At 39.2% G+C, this 15,597-nt stretch overlaps 1 protein-coding gene and 1 long non-coding RNA gene across 6 annotated transcripts in view; one reads left to right on the forward strand and one right to left on the reverse strand.

Annotated features, from left to right (window-relative positions):
• Positions 1-15,597, forward strand: part of HIVEP2 (HIVEP zinc finger 2) — a 139,476-nt gene that overhangs the window by 3,197 nt on the left and 120,682 nt on the right. The window lies entirely within an intron of this gene.
• On the reverse strand, positions 8,236-14,949 carry LOC139794739 (uncharacterized). Its single transcript, XR_011725245.1, has 2 exons — positions 14,838-14,949; positions 8,236-9,491 (listed from the first exon to the last, which is right to left on the reverse strand). It is a non-coding gene; the product is annotated as an uncharacterized lncRNA (long non-coding RNA).

Raw genomic sequence — 15,597 nt, forward strand, 5'->3', positions numbered from 1 at the left:
TATTTGGCATAGCAGGCATATACATCCTGGTTGAGGTGGCAGGTTAAAATGTCACTGCTATGGATAAGAATAAAACTGAGTAGCACTTGTCCTAGAGGACGAATGTAGAGGACTTTTAATTGTGTTTCGAAGTCTCATTGTGTGGCAACAGTGCAGAACGCTTCTTTACAAAGGCAGTTTTTTAGATTCTCAAGTGACTAGATTGCTTCATATGTGAGATCTGTTTACTAACCTTCTTGTTACTATGAAGACAAAACAGAGAGCCATATGTGTTCATGTGGTCCTTGCTGAATAATGGGTACATGTGTCTGCTTGAGTGTTTGGCAATATATCATGTTTAGTTTATGTGGTGGCACCCTGCAAGGCCATTCTTTTTTGACTTTTAACTATTTCTAATGCCATTGGCTGGAATGAAGCTTACGATATTGGTCTGCGTGTTCCTAACTAAGCTGGAAGTTCTTAAAGCAGGAAATTTAGTGCTGAGCATTTTGCCAAACTTAATTACTTATTTATTTAGGTGCTTGTTTTAAAAAGAGTTCAGGTGAACTTCATGTAAAGAGAACTGAAGGTAGTGAGTATCATTTTCCATGTCCCTCTTGCCATTTCTGAGTCATCAGCAAGGGCAGTCAGTGCTTTTGAAATTTATCTCAGGTAAGGTGATGGGAAAATAGGAGCTGAGTGTCTGTCAGAAATGGTTTGGCTAGCAAAATATAATACCCATCAAAGAGGAAAAGCTTGCTATTTAGGAGTCATGGTTATGTGACTTGTATAATGACATGTTGCAAGCTATCTTTCAAATTTGAGTATGGTGGGGCTTAGTAGTAAGCTGTGGTTGGCTATATTGGTGGTTATCCATCCAGCTCTGTAAGCAGAACTCAGCAAGTTCTACTTCCAGGTATTTCTCACTTGATTCTGTGTAAGAATTCCAGGTAGATTTTAAGAGCTGAGTACTAACTTTATCTGTCTGTCTTTGGTCCAGACATAAACCAAGAGCAGCAAAAGCTGGTTCTTCATGTCAGTCGCCTTCACACAGGTTAAAGAGAGGAAAATGTTTTATCCATCTTACCTCAGTTGTTGAGAAGAGGTGAATCTGACAGTGTGTGGTTTTAAATTATTGGTCCTCCTAGCAGGAGGAATACATAATTATTAGTAGATCTGATAGGGTAAAGTTTTCGTCAAGAGTTGATTGCTAATACTCTTGGGAGCTCCGGAGAAGTGTTGAGTGCAGGGACTGCATACCTTTGTTATTTGGAAAAGGTCTGATAAGTTATGAGGAAACTGCTTTAAAAATTCTTTTATTTAAAGAGGCAGATTATTTTTTCGCAATAGATTTTCTTGAACAGCATTTCTGAAGTAGTATGCTACAGATTAAGAGAATTATTTTTGTAGTTACTTGGTTTTTTCCTGCAATTTACCCGTGTTTTTTCCCTTCAATAGAAGGAACTATCTAGCAGTTCCTGAAGAAGTGAAGAAACAACAAGGGGAAGCATAAGCTAGATGGTAAATGGAGTGTAAAATGCTACATTTAATTTAAGTGGCACAGAAAGATGGAAGTTTCAAGCTGGCTTTGCCATTTTAATAGGAAATAGCACCTTTGTACAGTTTTGTTTCTCTTTTTTTGGGCTTACATATTTTTATAAGACTTTACAACAGCTGTTCTGTTTCAGCAGGAAATATTAAAATGCAATTCATTGGAGCCATATTTTTCATTCTCAAGTGAAATTAGGACTTGTAAAAGTGCTAGTCTGACAGCCTGAGAGCAAAACTGCATTGTAAATAAAAGTATTAGAAGTTATTCCATAATAACTGATTAGTAAGCTCCTGCTTGGATTTTGAGAAATCATCGGTGAATTGAAATAATATGGAAATCTTTGAAAAAATCTGTTTGTTTTTTTGGTCTTAAATAGCAAGTAGGAAGCACCACAAACCTCTTATTTTGTTCATAAATTAAACTTATTCTAGCCATGCATTTGTAGCAGGTTGCCCCCAGTAACATTTGTCCCCAGAGATCTATCTCACAAAGCTCTGAGCATGGAAAAGGGGTGAGAGGGTATGGGCAGGGGAAAAAATCTGGTGCGGTGTTTCCAAATCCCCAGTGTGAAATAATCAGAAGACTTACAAGTATCATATGCAACTCTGCCTGTCAAATTAAAAGTCTCTCTCTCTTTTTTTTTTTTTTTTTTTTTTTTTTTGTGTGTGTGGTCTTCTGATAAATTTCTCACCATTAATAATGTAGTCTAAACGTGAATATTGCCTTTTACTTTTTCATAGATTTATATACGAGTAAGCAAAAACCTATATGTTTGTTTTTTTTTTTTAACTCCGCTTTCTCTGGATGGGAATCATGGGTACAAGAAATGTACCACTTGGGTGGTAATATTTTTAAAGCAATACAGTGTACCAATGTGGATTTAATAATTTGATATAAATTCCCTCAGTACATGGTTACTAGTTTATTGATAATCCCATACAAAGAAAAGCAGTTAGGTAGTTTGTATGTACAGTTCATTTTAATAGAAAAGTGAGAACTAGAGGAGTTAAAGGGAATTGAAATTACAGTGTGAGGTGACATTTTAAAGGTAATGCAGTAAAGTAGGGCTCGGCCCTCTTGATAAGAAAATTCTCAAGAAAAAAACAAAGCAGAAAGCCCCCAGATTACTGTCTCTAATTTACAGCGAAGTTTAGACTTTTTTTGTCTGCAGAGGTTAATATTACTGCTGGCCTGACTGGGCTCGCTTAATCCTCCCAAGCCCTACTGGTGTACCTGGAATTTTTTCTGCTGAATTTGATGATGGACTGTTAGAGCTTGGTTGTGCACCTTAGCAAGTGAATTTTGAATATGGAGTAAAACCGGGTGTTTTATAAACAAGTATTTAAAAAGCTCAAAGAAATGTTCAGTTACATGTTGTAGGACAGTATATAATCTCAGAGAGTTTCTGTATGCTTCATTTTGATGAAATATTATTTAATGAGCACTTTTCCCATTGAGTAGTATCTGTGCTAAGGCAGAAAGGATCTTTATGTTTTAAAAAAGAATCTAACAGGTCAAGATCAGGATTATCAGAATAAGTCTTATTAGACAGTGAGGTTTTCTTGCATATTTGTATGTTTTTCCATTTAAATAACATAAGTGGTCCAACATCTATATTTCTGTATTTTGTATGTATGGTTTGCATTAGAACAAAACCTGTAGTGTATCAAGAAAGAATAGCATGAAACAACAACTGGGTTTACCCTTCCTTGACAACAAGACATGACATGATTTACTTAGAGCAAAAACAATTTGGTTTAGACCAAAGTCAGTATTTGGTGGAGGCTAACTTGCTGGAATCTATTTTACAGTCTTCATGGCTCAGTGTTCCAGGGTAGTATGTTCACCCAAGTCCTAACAGGATGTGGAGTTTCATGTTCCATGTCATTCATAGACAACTACAGTAGGTCAGTTAGCTGGAAAACATATCTTTATTTGCTCTAACCATTGCCAGTTTATGTGAAGTTTGAGAGTTATTTTTATTTCTTTCTATACAAGCATTAGCAATGAAAAAGAAATATTCTAGAGAGTAATGCAGGCCTCTGGTGAACTGATGGATGCACATGCTGGCAGTGTTTAACGTAGTGCTCTGTGACACCTGTGAACACTGATTCATCTTGAGATTTGATTTTCTAAAACTGTTGTGTTCCTTTCATTTGTCTGAGATAAAGTAGGTCTCCAGTGAAAAAGGTATTTCTGTCTTTGACTGGACATTCATATACACCTAGAATCAAATTTCCTGTCCTGCTTTAGTTAATAAAGTTCATACACTTTAGTAAAGGGAGAATATAATAATGAACTTTCAGACTAAAAAGTTGGATGTCTTGATACTTTGTGGTATGATAGGCTATTTTGATAGCCAGGAGAGGTCATGGCACTAGACTCCTGTAGTAAAGAGATTTTGCTTTAAAATCTCTGCAAAGCAACGTGAACATAATTACATCCACCATTCTTAGTAAAAAAGTGTCCAACAGAACTTACAGGCTGCTCTGTTATTTTGTGCTTGGTCCTAGCAAATTTCTCTAAAAGACAGTGGATATTCTTATAGTGCCACTTGGCTAGAATCTTCTTTTTCTTAAGATTTAAGTAATGGATAAGCTACTTGTGAGGTATGGTTGAATTTTGATTTAGGCTTAGCAAGACATTATGAAAACATCTGAAGAGTACATCTAAAGGTAGGAGTAATTTTATATGTAACACTTGAGTAGGGAATTGTGTTAGTGAAACACAAACTCACTGGAGATACTTGTAGTATTCTAGAGCTAGAGTGATGCCAAATACGGTGCTGTTGCCTCTGCTGTACCTTAATTTGGTGGCAAAATGTTGGGATGGAGGGGGCAATAAAGTTGATCTCACAAGTTAACTTTTATGTTTGATACATGTTGCGTTTTGTTCACATCCTCTCCAGTTTTTTAATCTCTCATTTACTTAATTACTAATTTAAAAAATACACAATTTGTGCTAATTTTTGACCAAGTTTATTGTAGTGGGTAATGTTAATTATTAATGAATAACATTAGAATCAGCCATACATTAGTAAAGCTACTATGTAATTTGGAGTAATTAGCAGGGTAGTTTTGGTCAGCTATGTTTTTGTAAAGGAGTAAGGTCGGATGGTGGGACTGATACACAGTAGTACAAAGGTTCCCACAGCACCTTCCTTTGGTCTGATTTGTTATTGACATGATTTCCATCTGCTTTTCTCAGGAGACAAAAGGATGACATACAGTACCTTTGTTTTCTCTGCTTTGTTTTTAGCTCAGCTCATTAATAGTTGAAAACTGTTACCGTGTAGCTGTTCAGTGGTTCCATTAAATTGGTTAGTGATCTGTTTGTGGACAAAAATTCATCACTGTCTGTGTTGCTCTTATGAACAGGCTTGGCAGAGAGGTGAGAAAGTAATAGACAAGGAAATGAAAGGATATCAGATCCTGCAGAACTTCTGTTTTGGAGCAAGGATAAGGTGCCTTGGAAATGCTTGTTTTGCTTCTGAGTTGGGCAGATTTCAGCATTTGGAATTGATAACCTGACCCTTCCATGATGGCAGGCTGGCCCAGACACATTGACTTGTAAAAGATAAGTCTGGAAGGAGAAGGACCTCTGCTTCAGTTTTGCTCTGTATCTTCTATGTGATGCTTGATAGTGATGTGTCTGGGGTCTCTGCTTGTTGTTCCGCAGTAACAGCAAAATAGCTCTCAGTAGATACACTGTGACTTTCCTTCCCTTGCTGCCCGGATTGCTCTCTGCTTAGCAGGGAAGAGACACAAGGGACGATGGTATCCTTTACACACACTTCTGTAAAGCTTCAGTACAGCTTATTTTCCACAAGTGGAGTGGCTGTGAAACATTTACTTTTCTATCTCTATGATGGCCTTGGTAATAAAGAAGAAAATAAGGATACTAGGTGCACATTTTTGGATGGGTACTGGTTGAGAATGAGGCCTAGAGGAGGGGGAGGGGAGGCTTGAATGTGACTGAAAGTGGATTATAATTGCCTACAAATCAGATCAGGTCTCCCGCTAATGTTAAATCCTCAACCTAAAGAATTTTAGAACCACAGCTTTTAAAATCCCTGTCCATCATACAGGGATGTCTTGATGAATAACTAAGATCTGATAGAAGGCACCAGCTTGCATTCAGTGGTGGCATCCTCTAACTACTGTTGTTTGACATCTGCACAGATAATTTATACACAGAATACAATTCTTTCTTATCTTGATCAATCCTTGCAGGTGTTTCTCTTTGCTTTTGCTTGTGGACTGTCTTGATTTAACTTAGATGCAGTAGCATTTGATCCTGGTTAATAGTTCAACCCACTTAACTAGCAAGCAGGGTAATAAATGAAACCTATTTTGACTGACTCTTCCTCAGTCAAGTGGGTTGTCTAGCAAGCCAAGAGTGTAATAAATAGATGTTGTGGCTATTTACAGACTCACACACTACAAAACAGAGAGCTGTGCTTCCCAGATTTATTACGCTATTCAGAGAGTATCACATGCAGATGATGGGATTACACCTGTTTTATCTCGCTTAAAAACGCAGTTTTTGGCACCAATAAACATTTTTTCCCCAAAAACATTACACCAGGAAACTGAGGTGTTTTGCTATATTGTATGAAGAAATAGTTAAGCATGCCTGTATAAGTATAGACATATACTAACTTATATTTCTGTGACCATTGCATTTGCTTTTGCCTCCAGTCGTGTTCTGTCTCCTTCGCAGTACAGTATACCTGGAGTAACTTCATAGGAGCTCGTGGTTGCAGGTCTGGCTTGTCACCGAGAGGAGGATTTGTCCTAGATTCAGTGTAGGTTCAACTTTTGTTATTATTTAAATATCAAAGAAAATATTTTAAATAAATAAACTTGCATTATTGACGTGTATGAGCGTTTATTTCACAAGTGTGCATATAGATGCATGTACACAGCCACATTTTGTTAAACAGGTGAAAAATTATATCAGTTCTCTATGATGAACTGCTGTGGTTTCACTTTGGTGCAATGGGTATGGGCATCTGCCCAGGTGATCTTTCTAAAGCGTTATTCACTGTCCCTGGTACATTGCTGATAAGATGATGCCAGCAGAGTCAGTAGCTGAGCGTGGCCCGTTTTATTGCCTGTGACTGATTCAGCCAAGGTCACTTCTAGTTGGACCCTGAAGATGTTTGCCTTCATGTTGAAGCACTTTGACTTCCTTTATGTCCTTTTGTTTCTGAAGGATATAATTGCATCACTCTTAGCCTAGTCAGAAGGTGAAAGGGTGTTTTTTGAGGCCCTGTCATTGGTGGTGTGTGACAATCAACTTGTGCTTGGTGCTCATTAACTCTCACCCCTCAGTTAGGGCACTACAAACTTCAGCACCACGGCTGAATAAGTGGGGGCAGCTCTCATGTGACCAGAAGGTCATTCCATGAACAGAGTATCTGTGTCAATAGTTTATGTAAATGAAAAATATAATAAAGAACTCTTGCATCATGCTAACACTTGGTATCCTGTTGCTTGACCTTCACTTTCTCTGATGTCAAGCAGAAAAACATCTTCCACTGATCTCACAGTTCTCTAATCAGTGCAGCAGAGCTGAGAAGATGACATCAAACTGTGCTCAGCACAGCTTGTGCTACCGTGTGAACTGCCTCATCTCTTGTGAATAAAATGAAAACTCTGTCGTTTTGAATCAAATCCTGACTTCAATAAAAGTGCAGAATGGCAAGTTGTTACTGATTTTTCTCATGAGGCCAGTGTTTTGCCATCAGCTGTAGATAGGACTTGGACTGCTGAAATAGTGCTCCTCGTGACTGTCTCAACCTATAAATGGAAACCTCCAGCATATGAGGTTTGCTCTTCATTGAATATAGAAACACTAGGTGAGAATATTGGAAAAGCTGACTGCATGGAAACAGCCTCTGGACACCTCAGACAGAGAAGATGCAAAACGAAACTCTCTATGCAAATGAGTGTTACATTGCCAGATGGTATAAGGTAATTTGGAAAGAAAAAGTAAAGATATATTATCTACCCCAAGGTGCTTTCATTGTGACTGGAATATAAAATACTTAGGTACATGTGTTAAAACTGACAGTTGCTCAGAGCTGTGGTGGTTGTTTGTTTGGGGTTTTTTTGTGGGTTTTTGTGGTTTGGTTTTTTGTTTTTTTTTTTTAATGACCATCTGAGAAAGGAACTTGCTGGGTTTCTGAGGACATCAGGACATCACAGTTCCTGCAGAGTTTGGGAGGCTGTACTTTACCTGTCCTGTATGCTGCTTTTCCCAGTGAAACCCTACCATCTGGTTTTGGAACTGCTGGTTAAGATGTGAGAAACATGCATTTCAATTCACTTTGTGTATGATGTAATTTTTTTTTTTTTTAAAGTGAGGTCTGATACCTTGTTTCAAGTGGCATAGTTTTGGAGATTTTTTTCCTTCTTCTGGTACAGTTCATCGTGAAGAAGACAAAACCAATATTTATGGTAGGTTTGCAAGGTTTTAGTGTGATGTTTAATTCTAGTATAACCTACCTGTCCTATATATCAAGTCCTCCATCTGAAGCCCACTAGCACTGAATTGAATTGGCTTATCACTGATAACTGGGTTTCTCTGAATTTTTTTCATTTTCAGATGTAATTTTGAAAGACTTTTGCACCTGATGGGTTGATTAGAGAGGAGATGAACAATATTTTTTTTTTTTTACTACAAACAAACAAACAAAAACCAAAAAAAAAAACAGAAAAGAAGGGAGGAAAAAGTTCAGATCACCCAAAGCTTATGACATATTTTAGAATGCATAACCCTGGGCAAAAAAGGCCAGTTATTGGAGCAGTTCTTGAGTAACCTAATTGTTTGATAAGGATCCTCGCCTGTTTAAGTTCTTGTTGGTTGTTGGAAACATTCCATTTCTAAATTTGTGCCTTACTGCATACCCTGAGGTATGTGTACAACCCACTGTAATTGCACAATTTATTATTTTATTAATGAGAGCTCTGATAATGTGTTGGCTCATGAATTCCCTCCAGTCCAGGTATGGTCTCCTAATTGCCCAGGGTTCTACAATTCCATAATTTGTTCTGGAGGTGGTGACGCTGAGCAAAAGCAAAGCCTTTACAAGCATGGCTTAAAAGGATGAAGGCCTTGCCCTAAAGCATGCATTTGGTTTGATATTGCAACCAAAGGCTGGAAGAGGTAGGATACCTTTTTAACACATGCCTAATGAATAATAATAGAAGCGGCAGAAGTAAATTCTTACTACATAATCCCAAGTACCTGAGACTTTGCCAGCTGGAAGGAGAGGGACGCACACCTTAATTGGCCTTCCTAACCATAACAGAACACCCCTCTGCACTTCTTTGATCTGGGTCTCTCCTGCCTGTCTCTTTGCCTGAGTGGCTGGAAGGCTCGCACTTCATTTGCTGCAAGGCACACAACAGTGAGCAAGCATCTGGCATGCAACAGCAGCTCCTATTTTTAATGAGCCTCCAGGGTAGCAGGAGTACTAGGGTGCCCATTCCCGTGTTCTGGAAACTATTTCTGTGTGCACATTTTGTAGCACAAGAGCAAGGAGCAGCATCAGGGAAGGTGTGGTCTGTGGAGGAGTCGGGGAAATCCAGTTTACTGTGTTTGTAACTCCGGAGACAAAACCTTCCTGTAAAAAGCCACGGCAAAACACCACAACCTCAAACGATTTCCACTTGCTCCTCAGCACTGCCCAGATTTACTGGTACACTGCAAACCTCTGACCCTGGGTTTGCAAGCTCTGGGAAGGTCTCCGAGGACACCGTGGCAGCCCGGGTGCCCCCAGTCCTCAGGGGGAGGGAGCGGCGAATTTCCCGCTGCGCTCATCGCCGGCTGCCTCCTCACTGTGGTGTCTGGTGCAGTTCCACGGCTTCTGAAACTGCTCATTACAGCGCTTGGCTCTTCTGCAAGGGCTTTTCATAGCTGTAGCCCCTGTGGCTTGCTGCAGCACGGTTTGCTGGCAGAACAGATGGTGTATTACGTAGAAAGTTACTGTATTTTTGTATCACTGATTTTTATTTATTTTGCTCTTTGTCTCCCTTCCCCTCCCCCTTTCCCCCCCTTTTTTTTTTTTTTTTTTTTTTCTTTTTTTTTAGGGGCATATAGTATAAGTGCAGAACGTGGAATCTGTATTAGATTTGCATTTGATATATTAATCTTTTTGGTTTTGCATGTGTGCAATATTTAACATTGAGCAGCGTGTGCTTTCTGAAATTTTAGTGAAGAGGTGCAGGCTGAAATTAGTTCAAAATACTGCAAAGGGAAAAAAACCTATGCAAGAAGATCTTTGAAAGGAAAAGTAAACGTCTTAAGCAAGCTTTGTATTCACTGGAGTATAGTTTTGTTTTTAAGTCCGTAGATGTGTTTTCTATGTCTAATCTTTGTTTTTATTTAATTGATATCATCTGGTCACTTTGAGCAAAAATGCTATTCCCATAGGAAAAATATTTATTCTAAATATTATTGTTGCCTAGGATCTTGTTGAATTCATAAGATACAGAAGCAGTCAAATTGATTTAATATTTCTAACATTTTTATAGTGTTTTCTCATTGTTTCCATGAATGCAATTTCAATAAATATTTTAGCAATTGCTTTTGGTTTCTTGAAATTAGGTTACCTATTGTTAGTTAAAAACCGCAGGTTCATAAACATGGATTTCAGATCTGCTTTGTCTTTATTAGACATTTGAAATAAAATACAAATACTTGAGCAAGCCCCAGAATAAGGGCTTGCCTTTTCCCGCACTGAGCTTCCAGGATTTAATATGTTTTGTCCAAAGAATTATGGAAGTCATTACTTATGAAAGGCATTTACAATCACAGAGTTTTGGTTCCACTTAGCTAAATCACTTATTCATATATTAACTTTTATTTTGTATGTGTGTATATATATTATATATATATACAAAGATGTATATATTATTTTATATATACACACACACACAAGTGTATGTATTTATGTATGTCCACACACACTTCACACATACATCCACTGTTAGACTGTATGTCTACAAACACTTGCACACACCTGCCATTTGAAATTTAATGTTTAAGTGTTCACCCTAACCCCACCAAATCCTTCCCACATAATTGCAGTGATGCTTTTCTCCCCGAGGTGTAGCATTTTTCCTGTGGCTTCTAAGTGGGAGGCTGTGCATTCTTGTGGCTGGGGACCCCCTGAGGTACATGGAGGTGAGACCAGTGCTGGTGGCAGAGTCCTCCTGGGGCAGGAGAGCATGGTGTGGGGCATCCAAGTGTGCCAGATGAGAAGAAGGCAGATGATGAGGAATACTTCAGGTATTTTTGATGGCTGCCACTTTACTGGTGGTCAGATTGTGGCTTTCCACAGTGGCCAGTCTCTCATGCTACATCCCACTAACTGCTGTATTTAGACCAGGTACCAGGTTCACAGTGAAATCAAGCCCTGCTGTTTTCTGCAATATCTTTTGAAGTTAATAGCTACCTGCTATCAGGTGATTGGCAGCTTGGACCTTGTTATCTTTATTTACCTTGTTTTCCTCATAAAAGTAGCACAGGGTGTTTTAATAATCTATTTACAGGATTGCTTGAGAGAATTCCCTTAATGATGAGACAGGTCAACAAAAAATTGCAACATGGTGGATTTTCTACTTAGATTTCTCAAACATTCTTTCAGATGGAAGTGAAAGAATTACAAAAGCCTCGTACATAGTTTAGATTCCTGAGTGATATAATACAGATTGTTTTTTTCGCTAAGTATTACACAGATGGCTTGTAAAGGGTAGAAGTATAATGGAATTTGTGGGCATCTGTAAAGGTGTTAAATATTTTGTGGGTAGTTGAAGTTGGTTTCAGTATGTATTTGTACTTACTGCAATCGACTTCTGTATTGGAGTGGAAAAACATGTGTTTTCTTCAGCATACAAAGGGCACTGACAATGAGGCCGGTTCAGCTTGCATCTGTCCCTTTAAGTTTCAAACTTTAATTGAAAAAAACCCACAACACAACAGATACATCTCTTTTAAAAATATTAGAGTCATCTTTGGATGCAAAGTATACTGTAGAGAAGATATGGCACTTTCTCACCTCAGACCATGGTAGAGATGGTTTAACCATTCTTCAACTAACCAGTATGTGGATAGGTGTGTGAAAACACTGTGATTCCTTGTTCTTTCTTACCAGAAACTGTATTGCAACAGGCAGCCATATATGTGTGAAAAATACCTATTGAAATATTATGTGCTGGTGCTGAGTGGTTACATAGCCTGGCCACGTGCTGCAGTTCTGCAATTGTCTCAGTGTAGTCAAAAGTACAAATTACAGGTGCATTTCTTTCAATCTTGGATAAGGGGCTAAAAATAGTTGACCAAGCTTATTCTGAGTGAGCATGGAACTTCATGGTCAGATTTCAGAAAATCGAATGTTTCTCTTATGTGTTGTTTGTGGAAGTGTTCTTACAGTACTTTGAAGGTCTTGCCCCCTTTTTCCTTCTCTCAGGAGAACGTCACTACTTACACCTGTCATTGTGTATGATATAGGCTGGGTTCTGACCCAGCACACACATTTTTAAGGGTCAGGTTATGATCACTTTGCTCTGGTTGAACTAATCCAAACAAGCAGATCAGCTCACACCCTTGTAGAAGAGTATATTTTTTAACAGTATACCCAAGATGTTTCATGTATAAATAGTTAAAAATACTATACTTGATGTTCTTTTAGTAAAATGAGCAGTTTTGGTAAAACAGTGGCATTACATTGGTCTCATGAAAGATAAGGTTTATAATGATTTCAAGATACAGGCTTGTGGTTCCCTAGTTTCTGCTCTAATACTCCAAACGACTACTAGGTTGAAGGGCTGGCTTAAGTTCTTGGTGTGACCACTGGGTGGTTAGTGCAGAAACGTGGAGAGAATACTGGTGTTGGTGGTATGAGATGGGAATCCAGAAAAACATTTTTCCAGACTCCTGGTAAACTTTTTCATTGAGGTTCATTGAACTAAGTGCCTCCCTTTGAAAATCAGCTTCTATCAAGTGGAGCACTGCTGCCCAAGATGTTTCATTCGGTATACAGAGGTAAAGTCTGGTGTCCTGGGTGCCAGAGATTGTTGCTGGGCCATGCTTTTTGTGGAATGGCTGGGTTTATCACTGTAATTTGACATGTTGTTTAGAGACTAACAAAAATGGGTCTAGAACGTGCCTCACGAGTGAGAGTGAAGCATAAGCCTGTCTGCCCCAGGGGAGGATCAGTTATAACCAAACCATTTCCTATGGGCGGTTTTTCAGACTGCTTTTTAAAACTTTCTCTTTTGGTGGCTCTGAGACCTCCCAGATGGTCTCATTTGTATTCTTAACAACGTTTTCCATTGGAAAAGTCTTTCTAGTGTTTAACTTAAGATGGTAGTAATGGTGGGAAGAGCTGCAATCCAGGTTCTCTCTGTGCTTACCAGCCAGAATACTATTGATTTGCCCATGGTCAGACAGACAGATGGACGTGAGTCCATCAATTACCAAATACTGAGCTTTCACATGCCACTGTGCAACTCTTGTGCCTTAGTCCTTTGACTTCAGCTGGGCCCTATCTTCATCTGCTTCAGAAGGGCAAGGCCAAAATTGAAAAGCATCATCTGTATTCTCTTTGCTGGGTTGTCAGCCATATCTGACAAGGGAGTCCTGTGGTTTTACACTCTAGTTTTACCCCAAGTGCATTCACCAAACACATTTTACTTTGTGGGATCCAAAAATATGCAAGGCTTTATATCCAGATGCTTGCAGCAGTGTGTGCTCTAGTGCGAGCTCAGCACATATCCGTATTGTAGTACTATTCTTACACAAGCTGTAGAAGAAAAATAAGAGCAGCATGGCTCCTGAGCAAATATTGTTTCTAGTCACATACGATACTTTGCAGCTGAGCCTGGTAACACGCTGCTTAGCTGTTTTGCTATGCAAGTGCAGAGAACGCTGTTTGCAATAAAGCCACTGCTGGTTTCTCCTCTAAAACCTCCCTCCTTGCAGTGCATTGGAAATGACTGAACTTTGGCCCTCAATCTGCTGACACCCTGAGGGAGTGTAAATGTAATGACGTCTTTGCTTGTTTCAGCTGCACAACAGGAAACGCTCATGGCCTCCCCTTCTTCCTGCTCTGAGAAAGTGCTGCCTTTTTTTTTTTTCTCCCCTCCCTTCCCCTGCAGTGGAGCAGGCTGAGACCTAGTTTCAGGTCTGGGCTCTGCATCCAGCCAGTGCTTGCACAGGGCCCCCACTGCTGCTGCCTCCTCACCCCAGCAGCCAGTCACCTCCCTATTGCTCTGCTGTGGTGGTGATGCCAGGAACACGAGCTTTTCCATTTTTGTTCTGTTCGGGTTTTTTGGAGGTTTTTTTTTTTTTGTCTTGTTACCCCCCTGGAGAAGTGACTGAGAAGAGATCATAGTTATGTGCTCATGGCTTGCTCCACAGAGCATGTCAGTGGATACAGCTCAGCTGCAAAGACCAGGATGGTCAGGTGATGATTTGCCTTGGGGAAACCACATCACTTGCATAATATAGAGGACACACTGTCAGGTGGGCATTGAGGGATCCTGCAATGTGGTCCCAGTAGTGCTGAATAATGCTGAATACAGAGGGCCTGAACAGATTTCTTTGCCTTGCTAAAATACGGAGGCTGCTTCTTGCGGAGCATTGACAGGAAACCTGTTTAACCCTCTCCGGCTGCTGCTTGTATACTTTGTAACTGAAATAGGGGTATGAGTAAGAATGGAAATGCAAGCAATTTACATCTTACTCAGGGAGGAGGATTCCGTCTCATCAAAGTCAGCCAAAACATTAAAGCAATACAGAGTTCTTGCAAGTGAAATTAATTGGTTCAATATTCAACTGTTATTCTTTAATGCTGGGGGAGGGTCAGGCAACTCTTTTAAAAATAAAATGCATATGCACTAAGGAGGCTGCATATTGTGGTGTGAAAAGAGGCACTGAGTAGTCGAGAGTACAGTATTCTGAATTTGAAAGCTTTAATTAACTTTGAATGTAAACAGGGCTGGTGCAGTTGCTTATTCATTTGTTTTATGTCACACAGGCATATTATTTGAGTAGCAGCTTTTGTCTGGGTTCTGTAATAAACAAGTTCTGGGTTTACCTCGTTAATCTATCACACTACCTAAGCAAATAACTGTTGTTTTTAGCAAGCTGTAGTTATGTAACATGAATCATGCCTGGTGAGATGGTTGCAAGCAGGAAAAAGCAAGACAGGCAAAGAAATAACATCAGTCAACCTTTAGCAGAATGGGATATGACTGGGTTTTGAAATTAAATACTGCGTGTTGGTACTCACAGCCATGCAGACAAGGTCCAGCTTTTCCTTATGAGGATGTGTCTTGAAACAAAGTCTTGGGATGGGAATGTTTAACAGACAGAAGAGTGAATTTGCTCAGGCATGTGCAGTCCTTGGAGGGTTTTGTATATGTGCATGCCAACTCCCACCCTCCTCCTCCTTCCTCCCCCTCCTTCCCCCTCAGGCTGTTGTTTTTCCTCTGGAAAGGCAGTGTAGAATAATAAATGGGAAAAGTCTCTTAAATGGGACTGATTTAAGGTGTAAGAGAAAATAACTTGATGAGCTGTGATTGCCCCTATAAAGCGTTATATAAATTGCTTTTCTTTTAAATATGCCCCTATAGAGCCATTAGGCGAGTGTACACTACAATAGTCCTCTGTCTCAAGAGACTTTACAACCAGTTTATGGAAAAGGGAAAGCAAGTAGTTATATGAATGCATTAGAATAAAAGCAATTGATTTTAAGTTAAATCTTCCTTTAATATTTCCGTGACAATTTTCTCTTCTGTTTCTTGGTTTAGATCTTCAAAGTCACACTGAGTTGGCTGAGATGACCTTTTGTGTTAGTGGCACGGATAGAAATATGAAATAATAATATTAGGAAATAAAGGCATGAAAATATCAGGTCTTTGGGAAAGAAGTGGAAAAAAACCTTTTTGAGGAAAAGAATGGTTTAGTGCTTCTGAACTCCCCTTCAAACTTTCCTGCTCCTTTATTCTGTATTTTTCCTTCCTTTTATCTGCAGGTGAAATATCTGTAAA

This window comes from Heliangelus exortis, chromosome 3, assembly GCF_036169615.1.
Source record: "Heliangelus exortis chromosome 3, bHelExo1.hap1, whole genome shotgun sequence".
Lineage (NCBI taxonomy): Eukaryota > Metazoa > Chordata > Aves > Apodiformes > Trochilidae > Heliangelus > Heliangelus exortis.